Source organism: Ambystoma mexicanum, chromosome 3p (genome assembly GCF_040938575.1).
Source record: "Ambystoma mexicanum isolate Mex_15411 chromosome 3p, UKY_AmexF1_1, whole genome shotgun sequence".
NCBI classification, from domain to species: domain Eukaryota; kingdom Metazoa; phylum Chordata; class Amphibia; order Caudata; family Ambystomatidae; genus Ambystoma; species Ambystoma mexicanum.
The window spans coordinates 1,065,753,150-1,065,764,926 of NC_090925.1; the positions used below are offsets into that span (position 1 = coordinate 1,065,753,150).

At 43.1% G+C, this 11,777-nt stretch overlaps 1 long non-coding RNA gene across 1 annotated transcript in view; it reads left to right on the forward strand.

The window, feature by feature from the left end:
* LOC138579741 (uncharacterized) overlaps positions 1-11,164 on the forward strand; it is a 139,098-nt gene extending 127,934 nt beyond the window's left edge. Inside the window, exon 2 of the long non-coding RNA XR_011304129.1 lies at positions 10,354-11,164. This is a non-coding gene — a long non-coding RNA (uncharacterized lncRNA). The remainder of the gene's footprint in view (positions 1-10,353) is intronic.
* Positions 11,165-11,777: the final 613 nt, after the last annotated feature.

Consider the following 11,777-nt stretch of genomic DNA (forward strand, 5'->3'; position numbering starts at 1 on the left):
CACAGGTTTCCGCCTAACACCCTGGGGATGGCTGGCCACCTTACTGGTGCTGCTCTACTCCTCCTTCTCCTAATCCCCACTACCCCCTGCACTCCCAGGCCTCTGTAGCTCCAGGCGCAGCAGGTAGAAGTCAACATGAAGGCTCCCGGCTCCAAATGGCATCATGGTGCTGGTTAGGGTTTGTTGTGCATGGGTGGGTCCTTTGTAGGCCTCTGACTTGCATTGGTTTCAACTGTGTCCTTATTGTTGTCTCCTCCCTGCTCCTGCTGGTATAATGGTGCTGGGGAGGGTGTGTTGTGCATGGGTGGGTCCTTTGTAGGCTTCTGATTTGCATTGGTTTCACCCGGGCCCTTATTGCTGTCTCCTCCCTGCTCCTGCTGGTGTAATGGTGTTGGGGAGGGTGTGTTGTGCATGGGTGGGTCCTTTGTAGGCCTCTGATTTGCATTGGTTTCAACTGAGCCCTTATTGCTGTGGCCTGTGTTCTGTTACCGCCACTTTTCTGGCGCTAATTGCGCCTACACCGGACTCGTGATTGCTGATGTTTTAGCGCAAATGGTTACTGGCGCTGTTACAGTCGACGCTTGTACAGCCGGCCGTACTTGCGCCAGCTGTAATGGCGCTGGCGGTATTTGGACTCATGATCCGACGGACCCTTAAAATCGGCGCTGATAGCGTTATCGCCGATTTTAAGGGTTACTGTCAAAGTCATGATGACGCCCAATGTATCATCCCTATATCTAGGTCACACAGCATTGATGAGAGCAACATCAATAAAGCAATCAGTGAGAAAACCAAGCTCATGATTGTTTAAGAGAGGACTCGTGGACAATGAACTCTGTTGGAAGTGCAAGGGTGCTAGAGGCTCCCTCAGTCATATGATATGGTTTTGTACTAAAACAAAGAACTTCTGGGAGTACATCTGTGAGAGATTGGGTCTGGTTTTGGGTTGTACGATCCCCCTCTCTGCCACCTTGCTGATTCTAGGGGACGTGTCAATGACTAATGTTATCTCTTTTGGGCAGGCGACTTGGATACTCGGTGCCAGTATGATAGCCAAGAGGATGATACTAAGATCATGGAAGTCAAACTGCTCCTTTAACATTGATGAATGGGTGGAGGAACTTTTGACTTTCAATTTATGAGAAGGCAATTTCCAAGAATGCGGATGATATTGAGAAATTCTGGAACATTTGGAACAGGTTCCTGGAGGTCTACGGTTGAATTTCATTTTATGTACACGATGTGATGTCTCTGTAGCTAAGAAATGTGCTTTGTGTTCAATATTTAATTGAGTTTACCTTGATGGTTCCTTTGGCCAACCATTTGCCTTCTGGTTCTCTGTACTTTCTTGGTTTCTGTCTTTCTTTTTTTTACCCTTTTGTTTCCTTTCTTGTCTATTTCTTTCATTTGCAGATTTGGTTTTTAAATGCACTGTTGATTGTTTGCTTAGATAGTGTAATTTTTTTGCTCATTTCTGTTGGCTGTATATTGTAATTCTGGAATAAAAATGTAAATCCTCATTGTGGTAACGGACAATAAAATTGTCAAACTAGGCCCGATATTCAATAGCTTCAACATTGATAACTGTTAGATCGAGGTTAAAAAAAAGTAAAAACTCAAGGCATTATCTTGGATCGGAACCTGAACATGAAAGTTTAGGTGAGCAATCTGGTCTCAATATCAGCTTGCTGCATCAATCTTCTGAGACATCTCCGTCCACTCATATAAGAAAGGAACACATAGACCATAGCCAGAGCCATTGTTGGCCCACAAATCGATTACTGTTGCATCCTCCTCATCGCCATTACACAAGTCGCCACCAACCAACTACAGGTCAATCAGAATGCTGCAGTCAGGATGGTGAAGGGTCAGAGATGGAAGGACCATGTGTCAGAGGCAAGACAGTGCTTGCACTGGCTACCCGTCAAAGCCAGAGTGCATTTTATGATGTTACTTATTACACATAAATGTGTCAAGGGTCACAGGCCATCTAACTTATTAGAGGCAATTGTGAAAGAGTGGAACGCAAGATCCTTAAGATCCAACAACACCAATCTCTTAAAAATAGTATGCTGGAAAACAAGTAAAGCTCTCAATGGAACTTTTAACATAGCAGCCCCATTAGCCTGGAACACCCTTCAATCAGACCTCAGGGACATTGAGTCCAAAGACATGTCTAAAAAGAAACTGAAAACTGTTTTGTTCTGCTAGTCTGATGGAATCTCCCGAATTTGAATTCAAATCTTCCACTCCTTATGTGTGTCTGTTTGGCACCATTAAACCTTCGGGTACCTGGTGAGCGGTAGAAACTAATAGTAAAGTAAAGTAAATAGGTAGAATATAGTGGCGAGTCAGATGTTGATGCCGAGAGTGTTATAGGGTCTGTGGGCATGGGCAGAGAACACTTCTGTTCTACTTCCTTCCGTTCTGGCCCAGCCGAGTGTAGTCTGGGAGTCTGTACATGACCTTGTTTCTGGTGGATTGAAGGGCTGAAAAGCTGCATAATATATCGGCGCTGTGACTTGGGGACTTGAGGCAGAAAGCATTGATGATGGTGCATGTTATTTTGAAGGTGCCCTGTATTTAAGATGCAAACTAATATTGTTTAATGAGGGTTGCTTAACTGTGTTAGGCTTAGCAGTCACTTCCTGATTAATGCTGCAACATGTAGGACACCTTTGAGGTATATCAGGTTGGTGTCCAAAAGAGCTTCCAGGGAGGCATAGTGCCCATCCAGGTTGGAGTGGACACATGTTTGCATAGCTGGTTGTGATTTACTTAGCTGGGATGTGGGAATTTGTTTTCGTTATGGATGCATGCTGGTAGTGATGTTGTGTATGGCTCATTGCTATGTGCAACTTGAAGGAGAGGTGGCTGTCATTTTGGAAGTGAAGGGACTTTGCAAAGCTGAACAGCTCGTGCAAGTGGATGTATGTGATGTGTCCTATATCCCACCCACCAGTGGCATCTTTCCCCTTGCTTTCTTTTTTTTCCAAAGTTAGGTCACTGGCCATTGTAATTGTAATTTTAATTGTAAATTGTAATTGGTTATTTATATTGCGCTAAACACCCAGAGGTTTCTAAGCGCGGACCCGGGGATCGAACCTGTGTTGCTCAGCGTCAACTTTAATGTTGCCCCTGAGCTATCCTCCTGAGACATAGAAAGGCCATCCCTTTCCCAGCCGTCCTAAGGGTATGGCACACATACTACAGCTAGTTCCTGTGTGGACTAGTTCAGAGCAGGAGGTACCACCAACAGATGCTCTGCTCCTCACAAACAAGGTGTGCCCCCGTAATAATTTGAACACACCTCTCTCAACAGCCCACACACACCATCTCCATTCATTGGTGTCATCATGTCACTGGCAACATCATGGTCATGGCATCACTGCTACCTCACACATATCAGCATAGGCTGCATCAGCACTAAAACGGCCACTACTGCATGAGGAGTATTCCCCAACATGCACTGAACTACCTAGCAGGCATCATATGCTGCCAGGCTGAATCCCACACATGGCGTTACACCTTCTTCATGAGTTTGACCTGTATGTCACCCACTTACACCCCAAGGCCAGAGATCCTCCCGTACAATGCCTACAGCGAACTATTAAGAGACTGTATATAGTTTGTACACATGCACCCTAATCGATTTCAACACGAGTGGCTCTATTTAAGTACTGTCCCGTAACTTCCGGCTTCCAAAAACTGCCACAGTCAGCTTGAAATTCATGTCACTCCCACTCACAAAAAGTCAATATTCGATTGAAAACTTCACCCTCAGTGTCTTCGATATGTATGGCAATCTGGAACAAAATTGGATGAAGGAAGGTGCTCAGTGCATTTGCAACCTTCTTAACCATACACAGTACACAATGTAGAAAATGCATATGAAATGTTCTATCCCCTTTCCTATCATGAACACCCTACACACCTTCTGTCATGGTTGTGAAATAACACTGTACTTTTTGGTGAATGTGACAATTTGCTTTCACATTAGTCACACCACTCCAGTAAATCAAGCAAATCGCTGTTCTGTTTCTTCACATGGTTAACTGGCACGGAAGACCTCAGCAACCTCCTCCTCACATGGGCCGATATCAGTGAAAGTACCGTGACTGAAACTGAATGTCGTTTATCCAAACAGTGAACAACAGTGCTGCTGACATCATCAGCCACCATGAACATGTGTAGCACCAGACCGTGTAAACTTGACCTTCCACAGCCTGGTACACTGAAGTCCTCAACCTCTACAATTGAGGCATCATTAGAGAAGGAGTGACGTATGCAGTTTCCCCACCAGATCCACGCAGGGCCAGCTCAGGTAAGTGTGTGCTACACACGGAGAACTGATGAACAGGGACAAGACAAAATAATGCATAACCACAATAGGTAAGGAGAGTCACAAAGGCTGTTTCCTCTTCGGGCCATGACTCATTGCATGCAGTGTCTTCCTAACACATACTGTAGTCAAACACCATAGAATGTATTGTCATTGAGAAGCTCTTCTGGAGCCACATGCACATGAGTCAGCAACAGCACAACTGACTGCCTAGTTTCACTGAAGGGCACATCCTCCTTACCTCTGCACTCCATGCCCTTCCACCTGCTGCATTCATCCCTTAGCTGGCAATCATTCACAGCTCCTTCAGACACAGCACCTGCACATCAACTCTGAAAACAGGGAGATGCTTGCTATTGGCTAGTCTGCGAAAGCGGACCCCAAGTGGCTCATCTGCTACTGGCCCATCATCAATATGCCCTTCCTAGGTTTGCTCCTTGAGGATGCAGTAGCCACGCATATGCTAGAATGGATGAAGGCCAATACAATTCTTCAGTGCTAGCAATGTTGCCTCAGAGTTAGATGCTGTACAGAAACTGCAACCATCAGTATTGTCGTTTGGCCAGTTTGGGATGGATTTGGCGTTCCCTTCATGGTGTAGTATGTTGGGTGATGCACACTTGGCAGTCCCTCTTTCAGGTGCACATCATGTAACTATAGTGAGCCTCTGCAGATTGGGCCTCTCACAGATTACTATGTCTAATGTTTGGGGGTAGAGGGCAGTTATTCAGTTACTCACCACTTTTGTCAAACGTAAAAAGGTCCAAGTTATTTTTTACCAAATTCTTTACCAAATTTTTTAAGGAAATTGGTAGATGGTAGGTAGGGTTCAGGTATAGAAAAGGAGTTGTTGGGAAGCTTGCTCGGGTGCGACATGTTGCGGTCTTCCTAACATTTTGTGGTAACAAAATGCAACCATTTTACTTTTGACGAAAATCATTTTTGGTGGTATTGTGTTTGTCTTTTGGGATCATCTTGCAGTAACACTAGCAGAATTCATTGTGATGATTACATCTGAAATGATTCTTCTAAAACTTAAGTAGGATCTCAATGAGTGAATCGATAGCTCTACTGATAGCATATCGCCCTCTACCACCAAATACTCTGGACATCTTACTCTCTGATTACTGGTGAACTCAGATGGGCAGATGACAATGATATTCTGTTTACTGATATCAAACTGTGATGGCATCAGCCTTTTCTCCAACACATACACTCGCTCACAGACAATATTCTCATTGTGGAATGCAGAGAATATGTTGTGGGTCCTACCTAAGGCCATGGTCACATGCTTATCCTCCTTTCTTGTCATTAACATATGGTGTCATCCGAAGCCCTGCAGTCAGTGACATGGAATGATTTCTGTTTTATTTCTTTTCAAATCACTTAACCTTCTTTAGCTCTCCACCATGCCTAGCACTTACCTCTGCAAATTAGAGCCTGTAATAGAGTCTCCACCATTGCAGCTATTTGTTTTCTTTCCTCTACAGAACAATTTAATGTGCACCAAAATAAGTCCTCCAAAATATCTTTCTGTGAGTTGTCATTCTAGCTAAAAGAAGCTGCTGATCATCATTTGGCCCCACTGGTAACCAGGTGGCCTTCTCGCATTAGGCTATTGACTCCCTGGTTTAATGATAACCTTAAATAGTTGAACACTCTCATCTACTCTGCTGACAGGCTTATCTATAGGGCTTCTCTTGATGCATGTCACTGAGCCACAGTTAAAGCTAAAGCCACCAAGGATGACAGCCAAATCTCAAACTGTGGCAAAAAAAAATATGAATCAATAGCTGTCTATTCTCTTGGCCCCAACAGCAGGTCCTCCCTCCCAGGAGCTTGCTAATAATGTTTCCTATAAAAGTTATTTGTGATAACCTTCCAGACATCTTGTTAATCAGATGTCCTGGTCTTTTTTTTATCTTCTCATAATCCTATCACTGGTGACCTCACCAGTCTGATACTTTTTCTGGGCAATCTTCACTCTGGATTACAATCTGATTTCATTCCAGCCCGAGTCTTCCCTTGAGTGATCTTCTCAATGCATCATTTCAGGAATGCATTGCCCTTTTTTGCACTGTGGCCTTCTGTGCTGGTTCTCCTCCTGCAGAAGCCCTCTCAGACCATGTTTGCTCTTCAAACCTTCAGCCCACCTCTTTCCTTCCTGTGACTTCCACATTTCTAGAATTTGCAGCAAATCCTTAAGTTCCCTGAGGAATGATACACTGTACAATGAAGACATTACTCTATCCCTGTTAACCTGCCCTCACCCTTTGTTGGATCACCCAGTCAATGCCACAGTACTTCTGGTGACAGTGCATTGTATACATGTAATATCCATAGTTAAAGGGGGCAATGTCCATGGCTAGAGGACTGTGGCATCCTTTGGGTAGCTTGACACTGCCTGGGTTCTACAGTAGCTATGCTCACATTGGAGTGAGTGTGCTGCTGAGTTGAACGTACTTATTGTGTACTTTCCCCTTGTGCTCTGAATGTTTTAACTTTTTTAATTTCAATATTTCCTTGAAGTGACCACTTGGGATTGAAGTTGCCTGGATCCATTTAGTTGTTTGATTCATTTTTGAAGGTCACATTTGAGCCTAGAGTCAAACGTGTACTTGTAATTTGTGTTTGATTATTGAAGATGGGTGACAGCAATTAGACACCTTCTCTGTGATGAATGGACCACCAGACCAGCTGCTCTTCCACCCTGCCTTCATATGAGGGCTCTACAGCGGACATCGCAAGAGAAGGGGATCTCGAAACATTATGAGAAACCACCCACGCTCCGCTATTTACAAAGTTCCGACATTGTGAAGTCTTTTATTGAGAGTTGTGCTTGGATGTTTTCTCTTAATGTTTTTCTCTTAATGTTTTGAGAACCCATTCTCTTGTGATGTTATAATAAACAGTTTAGGCCAGGATGTATGGTGGCATGGTTTAGGTAAAACTTCTGCGACCCGAGAGGACGTCTGCACCCTTAAATGTCTGCAATTCGAAAAGCTGGTGGATGAGACGTATATGAAAAAGACAAAGCCGCAACTAACCAAAAAGTCGAGTATAGCCTTCTCCGAAGTCCATTTCCCGGTGCCATCAAAAATCGACCAAGAAATGAAAGGTTCCGTGACATGGGCAACAGTGAACCTATCTTTGAGAAAATAACAACTTCGGCACCATGGCCGGCCAAATAACTTCTGCTAAATTGACAAGCAGTACAAAAGAAGATTGTTTGCATACCGCAACCCACGAAATGGAAGTGTACCTCCATTTTCCAGCCAAAGAAATCATGCTTCAGTACAACTATGATAGAACATAAAGCACCCGATAAAAAATTTGCGCATAAACTGGGGATTTGTTTTGAACTTTCAGTCAACCTGAACAAGCAATATATCGTCCTGAAGTGGGCCACAAATAAAACAGCAGAACACCAGGGATGGTGTTGATGTAATTTCTGTGCCGAAACATATGTAGACATCCTGTAGACATTGAAACAACTGTGTCTTTTCTTGCAGTACAAGTACTTTTTTCTTATGCTGTACATTGATAGTTTGTTCCCCCGAAATTGCAATATGAAAAATATATTGAGAAAAAATGTGTGAAGGTGATCTGTCATAAGTGTCACTCTACTAACTTTAGACACCACTGGTAGAACACATGATTTTGCTAGACTTTTTTTATAATTAGTGTTTCTTTAAACTGTGAATTTTTTCCAAATTTAGGTGGTGTCTTGCGGAAAGCACCCACCATATTTGTCTGTGTGTTGAAAATTAATTGATTAAAGTGTTTTTTACTTTGTTTATGCTCTGGTAAAAATCTTTTTGCTCCACGTGAATGGTAGAAAGATGAAATAGTGAATCTATCAATAGTCCTCTCCCTGCTCAGTGACCCGGTACTATAGTGGACTAGAAGAGGGGTAATTGAGCATTATGTTTGTTTGTTTTACACTGTGTAAGTAGTCCCTATTTTTGCTCAATCCCCCATAAACAAAAAATCTGGGACCACCCATTTTTACTCCCTCCGGCATGGTTTAGGGTCATGTCCGGTGCAAATTGACTGGCGTCCCGGTGACGTAACATGACATTTGGGCCCCCCTGAACCATGCTGTAAATTAATTTGTCGTAATTGACCTCGAGGATATAACTCCAAAATACTTCGAATTTGTAGTTGGGATGGAGCCCCCCAAATAAAATTAAAAATAACTCGATGAGATGTTTAAATAATTGCGTCGAAAAAAATGTTATTTCGAAAAATGTCGGTAAAACGACATATAACCCAGGATGCTCATCCAATCAGGTGCAAGAGAACGCAGTCTCCATCCAATGGTACACCCGTGTGATCTTTTCATGTAATTTACTTCACTGTATCTATCCACTAGTCCTCCTACTGTGTAAATCATTTTTTCCCCTGGAGAAGCTCTTTTTTCTCTGTCACTGTTTTGTAATCTGAGCCGGTATCTTGCCGGCAAGACGCTGCCTGTGTTTGACTCCGATTCTGCTGTCTGCCCTGTATACCTAAGGTGTTTTGGTTCTTTCATTACTTCCTTCATGGATTATCTCGTGATTGTGTATTTGGATCTCGCGGTGTGGTGCATGTCTGTATCAGTCTGCCTGCTCGTCCTTGCCACACTTACCATTCATTTTTCGTTTCAGATGCATACGATATTTGCAGTAACATTAGTCTGTGTCTTTCCCCTGACCCTATGAGACTTCCTGTGCTCTGAGTTAAGGTTGATGTCATTGCGTAGAATGTTGTGTGTGTGCATATTTGAACGATTGTTGCAACGCAGTCAGTTATTCCTCGAAATGTAACATACCTTACCCAAATATTGCACGAGCCTCCAGTGTGCTTCCTGAAGTATCTCGCTCTTCTAATTACCATACACTGGCTTATTTGTCGGCGTTCTTCCCACTGGTGCTGTTTGTTTCCCTCTGATCCCCCCCCCCCATGTTTTATTGTACTTAGTTAGGCCAGCCGTTACCCACGTGCGCAGCCTGCCGTGTAGGTTGTTATTATCTAAAGAAATCAATGGGAGAACGCATGGACTAGCTGTTCCGGGGTCCTGTGTCTGCCAAACACACTTGGAATACATTTTTACGAGCATCTTCTGGCATATTGTATTTCACGTGTCTTCTTCCTATGCATGTTTTGGCTGTAATGAGACAAGTGTGCACCCGCGTTCATACTGTTGTGGCAGGGCTGCTTGCGAGGTGGGACAGTAACTCAATGGTGCCCGAACTGTATTAATGACACTGCTTGTTTCACTTTACGTTGTGCAGTTATTATGAAAAAAATGAACTTACAATGCACGAATGGCAAACTTTATGTCTGTTCAGAACCGTTGGTGTCTGGCAATATTGGAAACATGAACTCCAGTGGGCAGGGGGATTTGTTTGCTTGGTGTTTTACTTTTTCGGCAATCATGTTTCTCGTCAGTTCCAACTTCCAACACAAGGGGACAGCAAAAAGCCACAAAGAAACATTTTGTCCGCTGATTTGATATGCGGCTTTTAGACAAACACGGGATGTGTGCATGTTTTTCTCAATGTTTTCTTAGAAAGCTGTTTCATCTACGCTCTGCTCCATTTTTCCGACTGAACGCTTATGTTATTCGGAGAAACCGCCACGCTTTTATTGCCACACTGCTTCAGGGAAATGCTGATTGTGTCACAGAACTTTTGCTATTCATTTGAATTTTTTTGGATAGTGTGAATTGTGTTTCTTTTCTGTATGACTATTGTCTTTATGATGCCCTATTTTATGCATTCATTGTCTGCAGTTTCGTGAGTTGGTAGCTTTTTTTGAATATGTTAGTCCATGTTAGTTGTCTGGTATGTTGTATATTTATTTTGCTGAAAGTATTGTTTTATTTTTTTTCGTGTGATGGGTTTTAGTTGTGTTTTGTGCGTTTTGTGCTGGTGTTATGTAGGTTTGTAATACATTGGGAAAGATGTGTGCTCCAAGAGGGGTGTCAGTTCCTGGTCAACTGAATTGAACATTTTTTCTCACTACAGCTACCAGAATCCTTAGAGACTGAAAGAGCAACTAAATTGGTAACACTTGAAAAGAAACACAGCCTCCCTGATGATTGTGACAAGAAAGCGCTTGGAGGAGAAGAACTAAAGAACAACTGAATTGCAGCACTTGGGATTTAACTCTGTTAATACTTTCAACTGAACTGCAGCACTTGGGATTCAACCCTGTTAATACTTGGACATTCTTGGGATTTAACCCAGTTACTTTTTGCAACAGATATATTTTGACTGGGAACTGGAGTGCGCGCCTCGCCTTCCTCACTTTTTCACATATTGTTTTACATTGTGGTTTAAATATGTGAGCTGTGTTTGTGTTGTATGTCGGGGTAATATTTGTTTAAGTTGTGTTTTTTGGTTAAGTGGTGGGCTGCGCTTTGCAATTCTGCACCTGTCGCAATGCTGTTTCAAACCAGCTGGTACCATGTTCATTCCAGCACATCTTGCCTGGCTGATTTCCTTTTCTTTATTTTTTTAAAACATGTGTGCCAAGAACGAGCATAACAAAGCACCGTCTTGTTAGTTTGAGACCTAAAAGGAAGCCTCACAGCGTATATTATAGTGTTTGGTAATCCTATCTCACATGAGCATTGACGGCAGTATCACAGATTGCCAGGCGCAGGAAGACTGGTCATTGAAAGAATTGCTCAAAGTTTCTCAGCAGACTGATTCCCAGACAGTCTGCAATACTAACCTGCACAATGTTATTAATAGTTCCATAATCTTTGGCAAGACTATGAATATTTAATTAAAGAGTTTTAGATCTCAAAATGCCAAACTAATATCCACGGCAGTTTCAGTGTCTCATGCTCCCTTATTGGCAGCAATTACCCCATTGATAAAAGGCCTTCATTTTACTGCAGAAGGGGACGGGTGCCTGTGCAAAAAGAGGAAAGACCTGGATCGCACTGTGGATATGGGTGTTGTGTATTACCCTCAAAGTGAGCGGAGGATAGCACAGGGGCAACAAGCTGGTCTTGGAAGCAAGACCAATGCCGGATCCGTGCTGAGAAACCGAACTCCGGTATGGTATTAGGTGCATTATAAAAAAAAAAACTATGAATGTGCTCACGCCCTGTATCTTCAGTTTGAAATGATGGCACAGGGCCCTCAAGCTGGGACAGGTTCTTAGTCCCAGTTGAGGGATCATGGTCTGTTACAGCTCTATCACCCCCTGTAGAAAGGTGTAGATGTGAGTATTTTCCTTGCACTGAGAATGATGATGCTGATGATGCTGGCGATATTCAGAATGCCGATTCCTCAGAAGAGGTAATACTGATTTCAGGGGAGCACTACTAGTGTGAGTTAGAGCTGTCATGTTGTTGTCGGGTTCAGGATTCAGAGGGTAAGTGTATGTTTGAACCTGAGTCAATCATTCAAATTCTGTAGAGTGGTCCCCTCTACCT